This window comes from Belonocnema kinseyi, chromosome 3 (assembly GCF_010883055.1).
Source record: "Belonocnema kinseyi isolate 2016_QV_RU_SX_M_011 chromosome 3, B_treatae_v1, whole genome shotgun sequence".
NCBI lineage: Eukaryota > Metazoa > Arthropoda > Insecta > Hymenoptera > Cynipidae > Belonocnema > Belonocnema kinseyi.
The window spans coordinates 2,652,784-2,673,606 of record NC_046659.1 but is presented as its reverse complement, the minus strand read 5'-3'; the positions used below and the strand labels follow the sequence as shown (position 1 = coordinate 2,673,606).

The 20,823-nt window shown below is 36.5% G+C and overlaps 1 protein-coding gene across 12 annotated transcripts in view; it reads right to left on the bottom strand.

The window, feature by feature from the left end:
- The window catches only part of LOC117168793 (DENN domain-containing protein Crag), a 205,549-nt gene that overhangs the window by 10,984 nt on the left and 173,742 nt on the right, over window positions 1–20,823 (bottom strand). For 2 of the 12 annotated variants that reach the window (XR_004466553.1, XR_004466555.1), the window contains exon 20: window positions 14,667–14,853. The exons of 9 other annotated variants lie outside the window; for them this stretch is intronic. The gene's annotated coding sequence lies outside the window, so the exon portion shown is untranslated. Of the gene's footprint in view, window positions 1–13,887; window positions 14,579–14,666; window positions 14,854–20,823 lie in introns of those variants that run through there. One more of the 12 variants, XR_004466554.1, reaches the window with a different exon arrangement.

Genomic DNA, 20,823 nt, shown 5'->3' with positions numbered 1-20,823 from the left:
AAAATTTTTCATAAGGACAACCGCAGGATTTTGCCGGGAGCGGGTGCTAATTTGAAAAACTGCACCCGCTCCCAGCAAAATCGCGGTAAAATTTTAGCCAGAAGCACGTCTCACGACCGTGAGATAGGTGGCTACAGTCTGTAACGGAATCAATACGATGATCCAGCAAAAGTTTCGTGCAACCTGAGAACACGGAGAGACCCAAGAACGACCGACTTCTGCATTTTTCCCGCAAGTGTTTTAGCATATTGTTGACACGCAGGGCTGCTTTTCAGGCTATGAACAAGTGAAAGCTTAGTACCTCCAAGAACAGCAATGAGAAAGACGATTAGCTTAAGAGAATATTCCGGGTACAATCGTTGAAACTCCCTCATGTCTCTATACATATTTTGCTTTCCATTCTCCTTGGCTATGATGTTTCCGTCAGCTTGTGCCGAAAATTCGATAACAAAGATGGTTCGCTTCTCAGAGTCAAGAAGAACCATGTCAGGCCTCGAGTGTGCAACAGAAGCAATGGTCAAGAATATAAAGTTCCAGTATATGCGGCACTTCTCATTCTCGACAATTGAGTCGATTTCCCTAGTAGCATTTAGAGGAGCGATACTAAGGTTAATGCCGTAAGAGTGACAGAGATGATAATAAGGCACTCTTAGTGCCACATTGTGCCTTTGGATGTAGGCCGTTCCGACATGGGTTGGACAACTGGATAGTATGTGAGTTAAATGCTCGGGGTGTGCATGGCACGCCCTGCAGCTATCATCAAGAATGTCTTGGCTCAAAATGTGGCGACGGTATGTTGAGGTGGAAATGACACCGACTTGGCATGCCAAAATAAAACCCTCCGTGGCAAATTTCAATCCTTTCAGGAAATGAGTACTCGAAATAGATAAGATTTGATGCATTTTGTTCACCCCTAATACTGAAGTTGAGTCCGAGTGTTTCAGCAGACTCCTCCGCTGCTTTGCACAGAAACGCTCCTTTGCCCACTTCTTCGTGATTCTTGACCATTTTAATAAGAGGGTCTTTTCCATTTGCAAATCTATGTGCTGTGCCCAGAATAACGCTGTTGTGAAGACATTCAAGACTCAATATTTCGCGACCACCTTGACGGCGTGAGATGTACAGTTGCGGAACGGAAGACTTAAGATGCATGCTTTTGTTCATGTGCATAACCCTTCTTGTCCCGATATCAAGGGATCTGAGCTCGTTCTTCGTCCATGGAACTACTCCAAATGAATAAAGTACTACCGCGGCGGCAAGCATGTTCATTCCAGATACTTTATTCCTTGTCGACAGTTCGGAAGACCAAATTTGTCTAATGAGGCATTTGTATCTGCTTCGGAGAGTATCCTTTATAGATGTCACATCCTGAAAATAAACCTTGGCGCCTTTGTCTAACCCAAATTCCATTCCAATTTCCTTAGTATATCGTTCGACAATCCCTAGAGCTAGATGTAGGTGCTCTTTGTTTTTAGCACAGATCTTAAGATCATCCATGTAGAATACATGAGTGACCTTGTACTTTCGATTTACAGGTTTGCCGCACAAGTACCCGTCGGAATGGCGAAGTGCTAGAGACAGTGGCAATAATGTAAGGCAAAAGAGGAGTGGGCTCATGGTGTCGCCCTGAAAGACACCTCTCTGAAAGGTAACCTTGCTATTTGTCACACGATTTTTTCCAGATGAAATAGTAAATCAGGTTTTCCAAAGCGGCATCAATGTCTCTATGCACCTAACTATTTGCGGATGAACCTTTAAGATTTCCAAAAGACAGATTCCATTTGCTATTCTATGTGCTGTACCAGGAATAATCCTGTTGTGAAGACATTCAAGATTCAATATTTTGCGACAACCTTGACAGCGTGAGATGTAGAGAAGTAGAACATAAGACTTAAGATGCATGCTTTTGTTCATGTACATAACCTTTCTTGTCCCGATATCAAGGGATCTGAGCTCGTTCTTCGTCCATGGTACTTCTCCAAATGAATAGAGTACTACCGGGACGGACGGCAAGCATGTTCGTTGCAGATACTTTTGTTCCTCGTTTACCTCTGGTTTTCCAAAACGGCATCAATCTTTCTATGTATCTCACGATTTGCGGATGAACCTTTAAGCTTTCCAAAAGACAGATAAGTCTATTGGAGGTCGAATCGAAAGCTTTCCGATAATCGATCCAGGCCATCGATAGGTCACGCTGGTAGAAGGCTGCATCTTTGCAGACACATCGATCGATGAGCAGGTTCTCCCGACATCCCGCTACGCCTTTCTTTGAGCCTCGTTTTACATACATTTCTTGCCACACAGGTTCAATTGTCCTAAAAATCTTATCATTTAGGATAGCTGTGAATATCTTATACAGTGTGTGTATCTTATACAATAATATCTTATACAAGTGATTGGCCTGTAATTCTTCGGGTCAGCTAAGTTGCCTATTTTCGGCAGGATTATTGTGCGCGCTTCCACCAACCACTTCGGAATTGGCTGTTCCGAATTTGAATATGAGGTAAAAATACGGGCCAAATTTTGACAGGTTCAAGAAAACTTCTACCACTAGAAGGTTTGGATACAATTTGGTCAAGGAGCGGAATAGCTCTTCATCCCGCTTAATACTTTTTTCACCTCCTTGGTAGTGATGGGTAGGCATTCTTCATCAGGTGTTATGAGAGCATCATACAGCTCCTTGAAGTATTTATTTTTTCTGAGTCTTCGTCCAGTCTATGCTGCACTTCGTAGACTTCTCTCGAAAATACTTCGACCTCATCTGCTTTGGGCGGGTAGTCGACAGTAAATGGACGGTCTTGGAAGAGTCGAGATGTTGATTTTCTCTGACCTACCTCTCCCTCCGCTCTAGACTTCTCTTGGCGTCAGATAGTATCCGTATTCTCTCAACAATATGCTGCTTGATGTTTAGCAGCTTTGACTTGTTAAGTGTGTGATAAAGGGTACGGAGTTCGCGCGAGAACCTTCGAACCTTGGCGGTAAAATTCCTGACAGATGTGATGTAGTCAATCACACAATGAATTCGGGCCGCGTACTGTCTTTCCCAGCCTATCTTGATGGCGAGTTGATGCATTCGTCTTTTGGTCTTGTGATCAACCGTTGGTTTTGTTTTACGGTTCGCATCAGCCAAAGCCCTCGCTGCATTATACACAGAATAATTGATAGCCCATAGGTCGGATTCTTCGGAAAAATGTCTACGAAGCTGGTCATCCATTTCAGCCAGATCTTTAGGCTTGAGAGAAACCTTGCTGTTGATGTTTCTCCGGGTCATAAAGCATCGCTCTTCGTCTATCGGATTTCTGCCTTTTTTGAAGTAGTTCAGCATGGTTTTGCAGACTTTGATGCAAAAGTTCGATAGCTCCGGGTGTTTCACGCACAACAGAGCATGCAGTCGTGCTATGTGCCCCCGTTCAGGGGCCACACTCACATCGTAGCACTCTAGCAAGTCGCGATTCAGTGGCTCCGTCCACCTTAAGGTCCCGAGATTCCGCCGATCCATCGCATTGAATCCATCTTCATTGGCACCCTACGCTCTAAAATGGTCGGCATTGCTGGCCGACCCATTACCGGGAGCCCTGCGCGTTCTGTTGTTTTGAACCGCACTTACTACAACTATGTTTGGTGTTGTCACTGTTATTCCCACGAGAAGCTAGGGAAAGGTGTTCGTCTATCCTTGCAGAGCCCCGTATGCAAGGATAAGGCTGCGTACTCTGAGAGGTCCCCCGGTATCCCAGAGTCACCGTTTTAGACACCTCATCCAGGTGCCATTCAGCTTTCAGCACGGTTCTCACACCTCCGCTTGGGGGTTAATTGCTTCGGGACACCACTGGACAATTGTCCGCGACTGCCTACTTATTTTCGTAACCATATTCAGCAGATACCCTTGGTACAAGCTGAGTTTTAGCGTACTGAACGTGTTGAATGACAACCAGGACGCCGGAAGGTTGCTTCAAATCCATGAAATGGCTTTGATAAAGTTTACATTTGGAGTTCCTTATCCTGCACTATCTCCGAAAGTTTAGTGGCAAGTATGCCGACTATATGTTTTCTATATCTTTCGTTTCGACGTGCAATATAAAACTTACGTATTTTTAGGGAATCTGCAATGAAAGAAATAGGTTTTCATTAGAAATTTTACAAATCAGTCAAAGAAGATGCTTGTATCTGCTTCGTGGAGACTTCTTCACTGATACTTCGTGAATGCGGGTTTAAGGCACCCCTAGGTATGTATAGGTCTCTCCAGTGTCAAGATGTCTAATAAAACTTATACCGACAAGTTTATGGTCCTTTGGGCTTCCCATAAACTTTCTATTCTTCAGATGAATTTTGGCACACTTGTCCACTCAAAAGTCCATGCCAATCTCTCGTGTACTTCATGACGATATTTAAAGCACTTTGAAGTTTGATTTTACCAGAAGCATAGAGCTTTAGGTCATCCATATAAAATACATGAGTAAAATACATGTACGCGAGGTAGAGGCAGATGTGTAATGAAAAAAAGTATAGGGCACATGGTGTCTCCCTGAAAGTCGCCCCTCTGAAAGGTGATTTTGTTCGTAATCACACGATATTTTCGAGATGAGTGAATAAATCTTATTTTCCAAACGGGCATTAATCTCTTTATGCGTCTCACTATGTGCATAATAACTTTCAAACTTTCCAGCTGATAAGTCTGAGAGGTTGAATCCAAAGTCTTTCGGTAGTTTATTCAAAACATTGCTTGGGCGCGCTGATGGACTGCTGCGTTTTTGCAGGCGCACCTGTCAATCAGCAGGTTCTCTCGTCAGCCTGTTACAGCTTTTTCGAGCCACCTTGTTCGTACATCTTCCTAAACAGGCTCAATTCTTCCAACAAGCGTCTTCTATCAGAAGTTTTTGATACCATCTCGTCCTGAAGCGGAAAATTTCTTCGCAACCCTATGTGCTTTTTTAACCTCTTCGACAGTGATTGATAGACATTCCTCTTCAGATATTACAAGATTGTCGCAAAACTCCTTGAAGCGGATGATATTATCAGTATCTTCTTTCAAAGCCAGTGTTTTCGGGATCTTGTATAACCTTCTTCAAAAAATCTCTACCTCATTCGGTTTTGGCAGATTTTTGACAAAAACAAGATGAAGGCTGATAAGGCTTGGCTGTCAGCAGCTTTGACTTGTTTTTGCGTGTGATTGTACATCATCATTTTTTGGGCGAACTTCGGAACACTTTCCGTGAACGATTTGCCAGATGTCATGTGGTCAATCACACACTGCATACAGAGCGTATTCTGCCTTGCCTATCTAATCTTTTTGTTCAGTTGATGCAAGCGTTTTTTTCTGTTTCACACAGTTCGAACAACAATCGCTAATGGTCACCACTTATCTCCAGTTCAGTACAACGATTTTTTGATAAACAAACGTTTCACATACATTTAAAAAATTAATTTTTACTTTTAGTTTTACATTCATAACGTTTCCACGCTTTAGACCAGGCATCATATAAAAAGGCACATTTCGGATTTTTGTATTGTTTTCATGCAGAACGAAAGCCTATATGTTTGAGTAGAAATCCTAGAGCCGATTTTGTATGTAAACTATCGTTAAAGATAGAAAAGAGTTTAGTTGAAAAATGTACGTTTCACAAAAATCTACAAAATGATTCAAGTTTGAGCACACCTACGGAGCTCGGGTGTGCTTTCGCGCTTCGTATTCGTTTTCGTACGTTTAATGCGTGCATTTCAATTCCATTTGTTCTAATATTATAAATATTTTAAATTAAATCAAAACTGTGATTCTAATCTCTACATAACTAAAGTCATGTATTGTAACTGCAGTGGTTATAGAGACGGTTCTCTTTAAAAAAGAAAACAATGTAGACAACATTTAAAAACATATAAGAAGTAGGTATTTTTTCTAATACATACAATGTAAATCAAGAAATAAAATTTTTAATTTACTAAATAAAGACATTTAGCCGTGGACTTTTATTTCATTCGTTCAAAGTTCAAAGTTGCTATATATTCCAACAGTGGCTAAAGCACGTAGTAAAAGGTCACTAAATTATAATAAATTGAACGTAAACTGAGAATATGTTTATTAACACTGCAATCGTAAACATACTTTCGGGTTTCCGGGCGTACCGAGAGTGCCACGCCCACTCCACGGTCCCACAACACACGTCAAGGTATGAGCATCGCTAAAGGCGATACCTGGTCGCTGGTTCGCGACTCTTTCTAAGAGGCGCTCCAGCTTTACAATTTGATCAGTGATAGTTGAAATATATGTCATATGGGGTACTAAACAGGCTCTGAAAAAATTAAAAAATTAATTCTGTTAATTACAAGGGAATCAAAAAATTATTAAAATATTTCAGTAATTTTTTAAAACAAATTACTTTTGGTACATCCACCATTTTTTCTATATCATGCTCATATTCAAGTATTCAATATATCCTTTTGCAGAAATGATCGAAGCATTACTTCATAGCAAAAAAAAGACTTGTACGTCGCTCATACGCATGCAATTCAATGATACTGAGGGGTATCTTGAATTTGTAGCTTATGACTCTATAGTTTTTACGCAATAGTGCAATAACAAGCAAATAAAAAATCATTATTCGATAAACCCTTTGATGGTGCTCTGGGTGTGCCTGGATGGTACCCAGGGACAGTATAAAAGTGAAAATGGAAAAAAGGGGGGGAACGGTGGTAGGGGTCGGTAAATGACGAATATAGTTCGCGCCATTCTCGACTGCGGCTGTAAGCATCGTATTTTTGTATTCCCTAAATTCTTTTTTATTCTTATTCAACCTCCCCATATTTCGGGAGCAAGTTTTTATTATGTTTTGAAATTGAAAAATAAATTTACAGTCGCTGTTTAAAAACGATTTGCAAAACCCACGAAATTTTATTCGCCAATTTTCTTGAATGATTTACTTGAAATTGGTTAACTTTTGCTCGTCAAACTCATTTTATTCTAATTAAGCAACTTAATGTCTCAGGAGTAAGTTGTTACTTTTGGTCTAAGATGAAAATTGCACATTATATCGTGATTAAGATTGTAATCTTCCATATTTCATTTTTTGGAAATTCGATAATTTTGTTTAATCATACTTTTTTAGCCTTCATTTCAGAAACACTTTAGCTCGGGCGTAACTTTTTTTTATCTTTATATGCTGATTTCGATTTTACGAAACGTTACTTCGCTCTCCTAAAAAATTTCTTTTTTGTTATCTAATTCCATATACTGCAACCCTTCAAATATTGTTCCAGGAATAAGATAAAAATTTCATAAGCACAGTTTACTTTACTTACCTATGTTTGCAATTTATTAAATTATTATACTATTTATTATGTTAACTAATGTGCATTCTCACATTTTATATAAATAATTACTAGCTTTTAGCAAATTTTTATAAAACTCTTGCATTTTTAAAACTTATTTCTTCTATTTTCAGCTAGTTATCGATTCAATGTTCAAATTCAACTTTAAAGTCAGAATATTAATTTCAGGTTTAAGTATTTCGTATCTTAAACAATTTTTTTAACTCTAATGTTCCAATACATTATTTGAAGTAACTGCTTTTGTTTTTGCTTTAAGATTTGTATTTAATAAGGTTAGTGGAACTGTAAACATTCAATCCTTTTTTTATGCTAGAAAATTTAATTAAAATTTTGATCTTTTTTTACTTATAATATATTCAAGGAAATGAGTTCATTAAATTTTAGAGCTTTGCAATTTGAACAGAAATCTTAACTTAAATGAATATTTTAATTAAGCAATTAAATATTAAGATTTAGATTAATTACATTGAAATATTTTCATTGAACATTTTTAAACGTATATAAGAATGTCTGTTTATTTCCCTTACTTCCCTTATAACATCGATCTTGGTTTCGTTGCTGTATTCTACCTTCAACTCTACACGCGCTCTTACGCTGAGTCCCTAACGGTCGAACCTTTCGTTACTCTAGCAACAGGTGTTTAGCCTGAACCATTTAATTCCGATTGTTAATATTTGTATATTAACCTTTGTGAGATGGCCCAACGCAAAAATGAATTCCTTTCGTTTTTTAGATTCAGTCACCAAATTTCTGATTCAAATGATTCAAAAATCATTTTAGGGTTTTTCTTTCAGCACCTAAGAGAACAAATACTGCAATTTTCATCAAGATTACTAACAATAGCTTAAATTATTCATATGATTTGGCATGGAATTGCTTGTATACAACATATACAACTATATACATTCTATACTAATAACTTAACAAAGCATATATACACTATACACCTACATGATATCCAACCATTTACATATATACTCTTCATATGCACAAAACTGTTGTCCCGCCTGAAATTGGCAATTGATTCTCAAGTGTTTTGATTCATGCCCAAAAAGTGTACGCATATGTGCATGTATGGATGCTCATGTGCATTGTAGCAGCATTTGTGGTTTAGTTTTCTTTTAATTGTTCGTGACGATTTTCCTACAAGCTCAACTGCAATATACGATTTATGCATTCGAAAAATTACGCCGCGCAGCGACTTCCTACATGTTGGTCGTGGGACCGAAAACCGTTTTAATACAAGCGCATATGCGTACACGGGTTAAGAATGAATCAAAGCACTTAAAAATCGATTGCCACTCTCAGACCGGGCAAGAATTTTGTGCACATGAAGAGTAGATATGTATGTTAATTGTTGGGTACTATCTGGTACATATAGGAATATATACACATGTACTACATAGTGTATGTATGCTATGTTAAGTTATTAATACAGGATGCATATAGTTGTATATAATGTATATAAAGTAAGGGATGGGAGTCTAACTGACGAATTCCACGTGGTGCATACTGGGCAAATATGAAATTACTTTGGCGAATGTCAGCAGTGAAAGATCGAAAAGAAGTATTTTTTCATTTTCTTAGAATTTTTTGATTCATCGAATAATGATTTTTTTTCTATTTTTATCCAACTGTTCTTATTTTTTTAAATATAAAGCAATGCGTCGATGATTTCCGCAAAAATATATATTGAATACTTGGATATGAGCATGATACAGTGAAAAAATGGTTGGTGTACCAAAAGTACTTTAAAAAAAATTATTAAAAAATTTTAATAATTTTTTTAACCCTTTTACAAAGAACAGAATTAGTGCTTGGATTTTTTCAGAACCTCTTTAGTATTGTTCAGATGTTATAGTCTTTATTTTTTACCTAAAAACATATAAGAAATATGCCCAGCATTGCAGCCTACACGCTGCTGGGTATACCTTGCTTTATCCCGAAAATGATTTCTAATGGCTTATGGTCATAAAACAGTATTATCTCTTGACCGTATACAAAATCGCAAAATTTCATGAAACCAAAAAAATTACACTCGCTTCCTTGTCTATTATTGCACGACTTCTTTCTTTCTTTGGAATTAATTTTGGTGAAAATACGATCGGTTTTTCTGAACAGTCTTTGTACTTGCGCAATAGTATTGCTGAAAGTCCATAATCTGACGCATCACAGGCTAATATTAACTGTCTATTTGGATCATATTGCACAAGTAGCCTTAGTGAGACCATTTCATTCTTAACCAAAAAAAAGGTTCTTCCAAAAAATTGCATAAAAATTGATAAGGCCCAGGAATAAAGTAATCTATTAGCTGTTTTCTGTTTGCGCCGCTTCACACATAGCCTTTAATTGGATTTGTCTTTATGTAAACCTTTCTTATCTATTACAAAAACTAAAACTCTTAAACGATCTTTGAAAAAATCAAATTTTTTGTTGCTTACACGCAAAAATATTACTGTAATCTTTTACATAACATGCGCAAATTTTTATATGCGCTTCATTTGTAGGTCCTGTTACAAAAACATTATCGACATAAGCTATGGCAATTAGGATCCCTAGCAGGCATTCATCTATAATGTGTTGAAATTTACCCGGCGTTTGTGCCGTACTTTTAGTAATTTTCCTGTACCTGAACAGCCCTTTGTGAGTCGTGATTGTTAGTAAAATTTGTGATTCTTTATCTATCGGAATTTGTATGTACGCATATGGGAGAACGAGTTAGGTGTACTTCAAACCCTTCTGCAGTACCCGAAAAATATCTTCGACTTATGAAAATGGACGTTTAGTAAATTGAATATAAGGATTGAGAGTTACTTTGAAATCACCGGAGATTCTGACTACCCTTTCAGATTTCAAAACCGGAACTATCGGCGTAGCCCATTCGCTCGAATCTGATTCCAAATGATCTAGCGAAATTACCGTGTCTATTTCCCGCTCAATTTTTCTTTCAATGCAAAGGGCACATGCCTAGGTCGTAGGGCGATCGGTTTTGTATTTTTTGTAAAAATGTAAGTTAATTTACTTTTTATTATACAAACATGGCGTATTTCCAAAAAGCTCTTTGAATTCCGTTAGTATTTTCTTTTTAGCGTTTTCTACATTAAGTTTTAATGACGCGTTCCTACTGTCTTTTTCAGCAATATCTTGAAACGGCTGAGAGCCATAATCCGAACTCTGCTAGCCACTGTCCTTGGCCATGTTTTATCTACTTGGCAATGTTTAAAATAGTTATCTATACATTTTTCAGATACTACCGTAAAATAGGTACCGGTGTCAATTTCCATTGCAACAACTTTACTGTTAATTTCAACATCTAGGAACTCTGGATCCACTTTGATGAAGCTGTAACCAAAATTTGCATTATCTAAATTGGCATCAATCGAATAAAATTCTAAGTAATTACTTATCGATGTGTCACCTCGATATCTGAATTTTCTCCACAAAATTCCAGCTTTGCCTCAGCAGTAGCATTTGTTTTTCGCTCCATAGAAAACACTTCTTCTTTTACATCACTTTTTGTAACGATTTTTTCAGCGCCTGTTGCATTTTTTATAGAACTCTCATGTGCCAGAGCTTTTAAACAGGCTTTATCAAAGTTTTAATCTGTGACTTTAAACAATCCAATTCTTGTATTTTCGTCATCAACTCCGCAGACAAACTAGTCACGAAGAGCGCCATCGAGTTTCTCGAAATTATAGTGTAGTGACAGTTTTCTTAGCTTCACGACAGACTCCGCTATAGACTCGTCCTAAATTTGTTTCGCTTTGTTGAATTTGCACCGCTCCATCACAATAGAAGGTTTCAGATTGATTTGATCTGACATCAATTTTATCAAATCTGCATATTTCACTGTAGCAGTATCGGCTGTAGTACGTAAATAGTGAAACAGCATTTAAGCTGCATCAGTACTTGTCAAACGAGTTGTTACCTTCATATTGGCTTCTTCAATTTCCTTCAGCATTAAGTGCAACCCGATTCTCTCCGTGAATGCTTTCCAATCGTCAGAATTCAACTTGAATTTGATTTTTTACTTTCCTGTCATTTCATCTTCATCGTATAAAACGGCTTCTAGTCTGCTTGAAATGTACGAGCTGCCTCTTGACCTACTTCCTAAATTATCAGCTGTATTAAAACTAACTTCACTATCGGATCCTGTTTTACCGGTCTTTTGTAGATCAACTTTATGAATTTTAATCGGATTTTTAGTAACTAATTTTACGGTTCTTATTTCTTGAAGTTCGTTCAGCACTAAATCGACGAGTTTTATTCTTAAATCGTCTCATCTATGGGCGTCATAGTCCGAGGAAAAAAATTAGCAGTTTTTGGACAAAAATGCACCGAATAAAAATTGTAGAGCAGAGAATTTCCTTTTCGGACCGAAACATTTTTTTGCATTACATCAATTTGGAAAATCATAATTAATTTTTTTAAAGTATACGTACAAGCACTGGGGTCTCATTTCGACACTGCCTATAAGCTAGAGTTTTTGGTGCGTTTTTTGTATCATGGTTTACAAACGGAAGATTAAATTCTTTGAAAAATGTAATTTAACATTCCATAGTTAAATATATAACAATTCAAGAATCGCTTTTGTAAGTGCTCTCATAAAACCCATTATCTTTATTAGAGATTGCTTTACTCAGACCTTGAACTCTTATCTTTAAGAATACATCTCATGAAAAGTGAAAGGTGGAGTTCCTGTTTCAGGTTCTGGACGAGGGTCCAGACTCATCTGCCGTGAATGTGGCTTATATGTGTGAACTCGTTTTTAAGGATCTCAAGCATCCGCAACTTACAGGATAAACTCTTAATCGCATGCAGAACTACATAAATGCTGGACCCCGTAGATTAAAAAAAGATACCCTCTCTATCCAGTAGTTTTTCAGAGTAAGACGTAAAGGTGCTGAAAAACTATGAGGCAGTTGTGTTTTGAAATGCATCACGGCTTCAATAAGTAAATGTTTTATACATGACAAAAGTTTAAATATAAGCGAGACAGTCGAAATAAAAAGTGGAATTAAGAATCTTAGCAGAATGAGTGAAATTCGCAAAGATGGATACCTGAACTTATTACAAAAGGGTCGACTCGATAGAAGTACCTAAAACATATAGACGTGAGTATATTAAGTAGCATAATATTAATAAAGATTTAAAAACATTGCACAAAAGATCCAGGTAAGACCCAGCAGCAGAAAAAATGGAAATGAAAAATCCACGTAACCCTACGTACATGTTACGTACTGCAAGTTTTGAAGATAAGGTTTTAATGCATGTGTTGTGGCTCCTTCTATTAATTCGCGCAAATTTGAAAGAATTTATATTTATAATGCGATCAAGCCCATGTCTCTCGCGTCAATCCCGATAAGCTTGATTTCAGAGAGCTCTTGATCGTCGAGTAATCCACATGTTAAGAGGACAGAATCTCTGTACTTCGCTCTATCTAACGAATCGTTATACATATATCGCTGATTCTATTTTTTATTAATGTTTCTTGAGCGCTTGTTCGCCTTTTTGTGACATTTGTACATTTTAATCAATCTTGTGGCTTTCAAAATAAAAGTTAATAGTCTTTTTACTCTAAACACAGTTCCCAGATCTAAGTACTGCTTATCAAGCAAATACTTTCACAAAATTCGACTTTTTTCTAATTTAATTAAAAGTGTACGAACATAAATTTGGCCCTTCGAGCCGGATTATTCTTGATCTATGAGAACTAATTATTAAACTTTTCTACGAGAAACATGATCGAAAATAAAATGCACATTTTAGTGCGACTATAATTACGGCTAATAAGTGGAGAAAAACTCATTCAAATATCTCTGAACAGCCAAGAAAAGTGAAGTTCGTTAAAATTTAAAAAGTGAAGCATAACTGAAAAACAAAAAACTTGTGGAAGTGAGAGCCAAAATGCGATTAAATAACTTTTAATAGGTTCATAATGTTTAAGCATTCCATAATCTAATTTTGTCTTTGTTAACTGGTTAACTGGCGAAGCTGCAAAAGTAATTAAACATATTGCAGTTACTGATAGAAATTATTCCAGTGCTTTAGATTCCCATAAAGAACGTTATGAAAATAAGAGATATGAAAATAAAGCGCTATGAAAATAAGCGTTATGAAAAGAAGCATATTTACATACCTTTATTTTCCTTGCGCCTAAAAAAAATGAAACAGTTAAAGATTTGAAGCAACTACGAGACACCACAAATGAAGCTATGTTAGCATTAAAAAATTTAGGTCACCCAGTAAAACATTGGGACGACATTCTAGTATTTCTTATAGTCAAAAAACTGCACAAATCCTTGCTGACTCAATGGGAAAGATATGCAGCCGATCTTTCTGAGGTTCCATCTTATAAGGATCTTGGTATATTTCTTTCCATTAGAATTCGTACTTTAGAAGCAAATTCAAATGACAAAAGACAATAATTTCAGTTGTTCCCAGTCGAATTATAATCACAGTAACTTACATCACAAAAAATTACATGCTCAATACCATCACAATAATTCAGAGTTTCGAAAAGAATGGAGATTGCTCGTGAGCATTGCTGCTGTTTTGATTATTTAAGACCAGGTCATATGCTACGCAATTGTAAAAGTCAATCAATATGTATTCAATGCAAACGTGAACATAATTCTTTGTTATACAGCGAGCAATCTTCATATACTGAGAATTATAAACACCTTTGAGTCTTATAATTTGTCGCTTAAATAAGAGCATTCCTCGAATTCGAATAAGTCAAATGCGCATTCTCATTTGACACCAAGTACATCTACTGTTAATTCTAATAATAAAACGTATAATGGCAAAGAATTTGCTGTTCGCGCTTTATTAGATCGAGGCTCTCCATCAAGTTTTCTCAATGTATCTATGGCTCAAACTTTACGTGCGCAGCGCTATCCCATAGAGACAATAGTGTCCTTGAGCTAGCAGATCTTGAACCTTTTTGTACAAATAATAAAATCGATTTTTCCATCGGAGCTGATTATTTTGTCTCACTTTTGCTACCTGGTCTTATACAAGGACCTTCTAGTGACTTTACTATCCAATCAACGGTATTTGGTTGGATTATTTAAGGTCCTTTAAGGAATTGTACTTTATCTACCATCCAGATGGTAGATATGTCATGCGTCTCCCATTGAAGAAAGCCAGTCAAGAAGCTTTCGGTAAATCGTTTCAAATCGCAAAAGCTATGATGTTTAGGATTGAACGTCGGTTAAAATATGATGCAGAATTAGAGTGCGAATACAATAAATTCCTAAAGAAATATGAAAAATTAGAACATATGCAAGAATTACAAAATCCTTTTGAAAACAAAGATTCTAATTTAAAGCCGGTATATTTACCGCATCATCCCGTAATCCAGAAAACAAGTAGTACTACCCGCGTCCGCGTAGTTTTCAATGATTCATCATCTACATCCTCTGGAAAATCACTTAATGATCAATTAGAGGTAGGCCCGAAACTTCAAGCTGACATTAGGTCTATTATTTGTCGATGGTTTTCGTATCAATTCGTATTGGTAGCCGATATCTGTAAAATGTTTCGACAGATATTAGTTGATCCTCGGGATATAGACTACCAACGTACATTGCATGGAAGTTACCCGTCTCAAAATAGTTCTCATTTCAACTTTTTACCGTAACTTATGGTACCGCCTCAGCTCTTTATTTAGCCAACCTCGTTTTAAAACAATTAGCTCAGGATAAAGGATCTAAATATCCATTAGCAAAAGAAAGCATAGAACCTGATTTTTATATGACGTACTGTTTTGAGCAGATGAATTGAATTCTGTCGTTCTTAAGGTCGTCGAGTTGAATAAACTTCTCACTATTAGAGGTTTTTGCCTTCAAAAATGGGCTTCTAATGAACTCGCAATACTAAACAACTCAGTCATTTTTCAGATAATAATATGATTAGTTTATTACAAGAAACTAAAAGTAGAGTAGTTCTAGGTTAGCATTGGAATGCGAACATAGATATTTTTCAGTTTAAAATCTCAAAAATAGATCCTCTGGTAGCAACTAAAAGAATAGTACTTTCAATTATCTCGAAATTGTGCGATCCTTTGGGATGGCTGACCCCTGTAGCTCTGGTGGCCAAGATCGCAATGAAAGAACTCTGGTAACGTAAACTAGAGTGAGATACTATATTACTCGACGATTTTCTGGATCCATGGAGGAACACAGATTTGCTGATGCTTCCAGGAAAGGATATGGAGCGGTAGTATATTTAAGAATTTTACGAGACCTCGATAATCCGCATATAACGCTTCTCATAGCTGAATCTAAGGTAACTCCATCCATTACCGTTCCAATTCCACGTCTAAAGCTTTGTGCTGCATCAAGAGGTCTCTCTCCGTCAAAGATTCTTGATAATAAATTATAGTGGTATGGACCGCATTGCCTGAAATGCCATTGTATCAAGTGGCCTACATTATCACCAGCGCCTCCATCCACCAAAGATCTTAAAGTGCGAATAGTCCCTAAAAGTCATACTTGTGTAGCAGATTCTCCAGTTTTTTACTAAGTCAATTGCCACAAAAAGCTTCTTCTTGACCAAAATTGTTGAGAATTACAGCATGTTGCTGTTGTTTTATTTTCATTCCCTGTATTTAAAATTAAACTTAGGAAAATATTAACGGCTGAAACTTATTATCTTTTACAGACTAGCATTTACCGACTAAAAGAAACTTAGAAAACTGAATTTAAAAAGGAAAAATAAGCTCTTCCTAAAAGAGATGAAATTCAAAAATTAAGCTCTTTAAAAACAATGAACCCTTTCCATGAGATACAAGGCGTATTACGCGTTAAAGGACGATTAGAAAATGCTCCCATATCCTTTGATGCAAAGGATCCAGTAATTTTACAAAAGGTCGTATCTCAGAATTGATCGCTACTCAAGCTCATCTAAAAGTCCTTCATGGAGGGTCTCAATTAACCTTATATTTATTGAGACAAAGTTTTTGGATAAAGGGTGCTCGAACTCTCGTTCGAAATCTTAAAAAAATGGTATAATTTGCGCTCGCCAAAGAGCCGAAACGCCATCTCAACGGATGAGTGACCTTCCAGTTGCAAGAATCACTCCTTTTAGGTATTTTCAACACACAGGTCTAGATTACGCTGGTCCCTTTAAAGTGAGACAAGGTAGAGGCCGATCTATTAGTTTCAAAAATGTTATGTGGCACTATTCTTAGTCTTGCCGGAAGAGCAATACATTTAAAATCAGTTAGTGACTATATATCGCAGAAAGTTTTCTAGCAGCCTTTAAACGTTTCGTCTCTCGTCGTGATTTATCCTCTGACTTGTATAGCGATAAGAGAACGAATTTCTAGGAAGCTGATCGTAAAATGGTAGTAAGCGATGAAAACGTCAAGCATTTTCTAGAAAAGAATACTATTAAATGACACTTTATTCCTCTGTCAGCTCTACACTGTGAAGGTCTCTGTGAGGCTAGAGTAAAAAGTTTCAAAATGAATTTTAAGCGTATCGCTCACAATCTTACTCTTACGTTCGAAGAACTAACCACTGTTCTATGACAGATAGAAGTTTGTCTAAATTCTAGACCAATAGCAGTAAATTCGAGTGATCCCGATGATTTCTCTTATCTTTGACCAGGCGACTTTCTAACTGGAGGTCTACTGATTTCGATTCCTGAACCATCTGTTCTAGAACTTAAGGAAAATCTTGTTCTCCGTTGGCATGTTGAGTATTATCAAAAATTACAACAAAGATATAAATGGCATCCGATTCATGAAGTATGCTTACTTCGAGTCCATGTAAATAATCCTTAGTTCAAAGGACTAGTTTTGTCACAGCGGGCGGGACCACGCCCTATTATGTGTTAAACAAATAAATAAATAAAAACACAATGTGAACCGGAATGTTAGTTTATTAGAATTTATAACCATATAGGAATATGTATGTATGTATCTGACGTTTATTTTGTTGTTTTTAATTATAACTTGAATTTGAATAATATTTTCATAAGGCATTTTATTCTAAATTTAAAATCGAAACGAGGCGGACGGCATGTTGTGACTCCTTATATTAATTCGCATCCATTTGAAAGAATTTATATTTATCACGTAATCAAGTCCATGTATCTCTCGCGTCAATCCCGATAAGCTTGATTTTAGATAGCTCTGGATCCCAGTGTAATCCACATGCTCAGATTACCGAATCTCTGCACTTCGCTCTGTCTAGCGAATCGTGATACACATCTCGCTTATTGTATTTTTTACATATGTTTCGCGAGTGCTAGTTCGCCTTTCTAGCTTTTAAAATGAAAGTTCATAGTCCTTTTACCTTAAACAAAGTTTCCAGATCTAAGTACCGCTTATCCAACAAATACTTCTACAAAGTTCGACTTTTTATATAATTTAATTAAAAGAGTACGAACAGCATGCTACAAACCGGAAGGACGAATGGGGTGAGTAAGTTTCAAGACGGATAAACAGCGTATCATGCCGTGTAGCAGGATTCTAAGGGATTTATGAGAAAAAGTGAACAGAATATGCCCAATGGATCATCAGTGACAGAAAAAACGGATCGGGATTTAAGGTCATAGACAGTTGGTATACAAGAAGATCAGACAACGAACAAGAACGTATGAGAATTGTGACAGCAGCGGGACAGATAGTACAAGAAGATATTGAAAGCACTCCATATAATATAACAGATTACCTAAATATCAAGGACTTTAGGTGTGAAGCAAATGCTTCAGCTGTACCGAAATTGCGTACATTTTTAGATACAGTTATCGTAGAAGGTAAAAAAACTAATAATACAAAATTGCAAAAAAAAAGTCTATAGCCATCGGTCATGGTATCAGCAACAAGACCTCGCTAATTTATTTCTTGCCTATTACTTTCTCTGGCAGTATTTTTATTTAGAAATGTTGCGTCAAAAATATTGTAAATGCAGTTGTAGCTTTAGATTTCTGCTCAAGTTACAAGGATATCGCGGTATTTGAAGTATCTGCTGCTAAATCTTGGAAACCTGAAGTTTCATTCCATGGATGTAATAAAATACATAACCCCGGAAACCAAGGTTTTAGATCAAGAAATTTGCAAAGTGCGAATTGTTTCTTCGTCCAAAGAGATCGCAAGTACAGCACGAATTCAAAAACAAACATTTAGTGATTAAATAAAAGCAGGTTTAAATAAAATAAAATTAAGTAATGTTTATGATTCTGAAATTAATAAAAAATTAACATTCCTTCAAGTTAAGATAATTGTTGTTTGTTAGGAAGACATGTTCAGGCACGTTCTCTTCCTTCATGGCAAGGTTTTATGGAAATTTTGACATCTACTCGTTCATACGTGCGATCACAGATGCTTGCATTATCTTTTGTCAATTTACCTCCAACTGAATACGACACAGTTTTTACTGTTTTGAAATTCACAAAAGAAGAATCAGATAAATCTACGCAAGAGATTTGCTTTGCTACAATCGATTTACCGCTTTATATGAAAGCGAAGGATATTATTACTTCACTACAGGATGATCCCAATAATACACATTCCAACATTATTGTTGGATTAAGTGGTTTCCACAGCTTAATGTCATCTCTTGGAGCAATTGAATACATAATGGGAGGTAGTGGATTGTCAGATTTAAGATTACGGTATTCGGCTCTTCACCCGTTTCTTAAACTCTCTCTGGGCATGCTAACACGCAAGCCGTTCAGACACATATGTTAACATACTGTGCATTAGGAAAAATCATGCTTAATGAAATTATTCTAGACAGCACTGAAAAAAACATGTGCAAAACCTTCTTGAAGATTGAAAAAAATCGCCTCCAACTTTTGAGTCTGTAGAAAACGATGACTTTATTAAACAAATCCACGAAAAGTTAATGAAACACATGAAAGTATTGTATGGAAATGGGAAAACAGCTCAACTGTGGCTACAATATTTCGACTTTATGAATGTCGTATTGCGCTTTATTCAGACAGAACGAATGGGAGATTGGAAGGTTCACTTATACATCATTAGAGCGATGCTGACAATCTTTTATGCAAGTGGACATTTTTTGTATGCGCAGGCTTGTCAACTTTATCGCTAAGATCTCGATTCGCTTCATCTTCGAATAACAGAACAGGAATTCAATAAATTTACATGAGAGGGATTTTTCACAATTCTCCGTTCTGCAAAATTCTGTTGTGGAGTATTGTCTGATATGATAATCAAACAATCATCAATGAGAAATATGAAAATTATTGCAGGAATTACTCACGGAAGAGGCTTTACAGAGAGCCTACTCAACAAATGAATTTCTGGCTTTCCAGTAGCTTACAACGTATGCGAAAAACTGGAAAAGTTCTGTGAAATAAATAGTGGCAGCAGTTTTCAACATATTGAAGTAAGAGATTCGAGAATAAAGATGGACGAGAAACATACGAAGAAATTTGTGCAATGGTTTCAACAGCATTTTTCCTTTACGCAGCAATAAAAAAAGAATATTTCTTCGTCGAATTCTAGCATCAAAGTTGTAAATGATATCGTATAGATAGATAAAACGCAATTATTTCAAAGGCTTATATGCACTGTAAGAGCGCAGAAGGATTTAAACACTTGTTTTAATCACGAACTCGCATATTTTTCACTTTCCATCTTTGATGATGAAGGTTTGATGAGAAAGACAAAAAAGTCTGCGTTGTACGACATATTTAAAATCGTCGATAAGAACGAAATAGATATTTCAGAATACACATATGTCATTGATGGTGGTAATTTAATTCGCCGCGTAGTGCGACCGAAGAAAGTCACTTTTGCAAATGTTAATACATCTTACATTACCTTTATACGAAAACATTACGGGCAATGACGTTCTGGTCGTATTTAATGGTTACTCAACAAATTAAACTATCACGAAGAGTATCCAACGTCCACGACTGCTAAAAAATATTTCACCTGAAATTTTTATTTCAGGAAAGTAGAAATGTACCTTCACCGCAAGAAAACTTTTTGAGCAACTTGAAAAATAAAGCTCGGTTAATTTCTCAGTTACAACAAAGACTTGAAGATGGAGGATTTGAGACGTACGTTGCTACAGATAATGCTGAAGTGATCATTTTTCAGACAGCCATAACATAGTCTGATTATAATAACTCTGTTGTAGTTGGACAAGATGACGATTTTCCCGTTTTAATAATGGATCACTCTCATTCTCTCTTTCTCTCTCTCTCTCCCCACCGGAAAAAGATCAATGCTATTCATAAGAAGGACAAGGAAATGTTAAATCTCAACTTTATAGTTCACAACGCTTGCAAAATAGTGGTTTCTTGAAAAATTTCAAGTAATCAGTTCTATTTGCTCATGCATTCAGCGGGTGTGATACTACGTTCTCTTTCTTCGGGTACGGAAAACTAAAAACGACTACTTTGCTCCTAAAGGATATACCAGGTGTATACATATGAAACCGGTATTTTTTTCAAGAAAAAAACACATTTATTTCAAGAGAATGATAACAAATATTTTATTCAAAGTATGCGCCC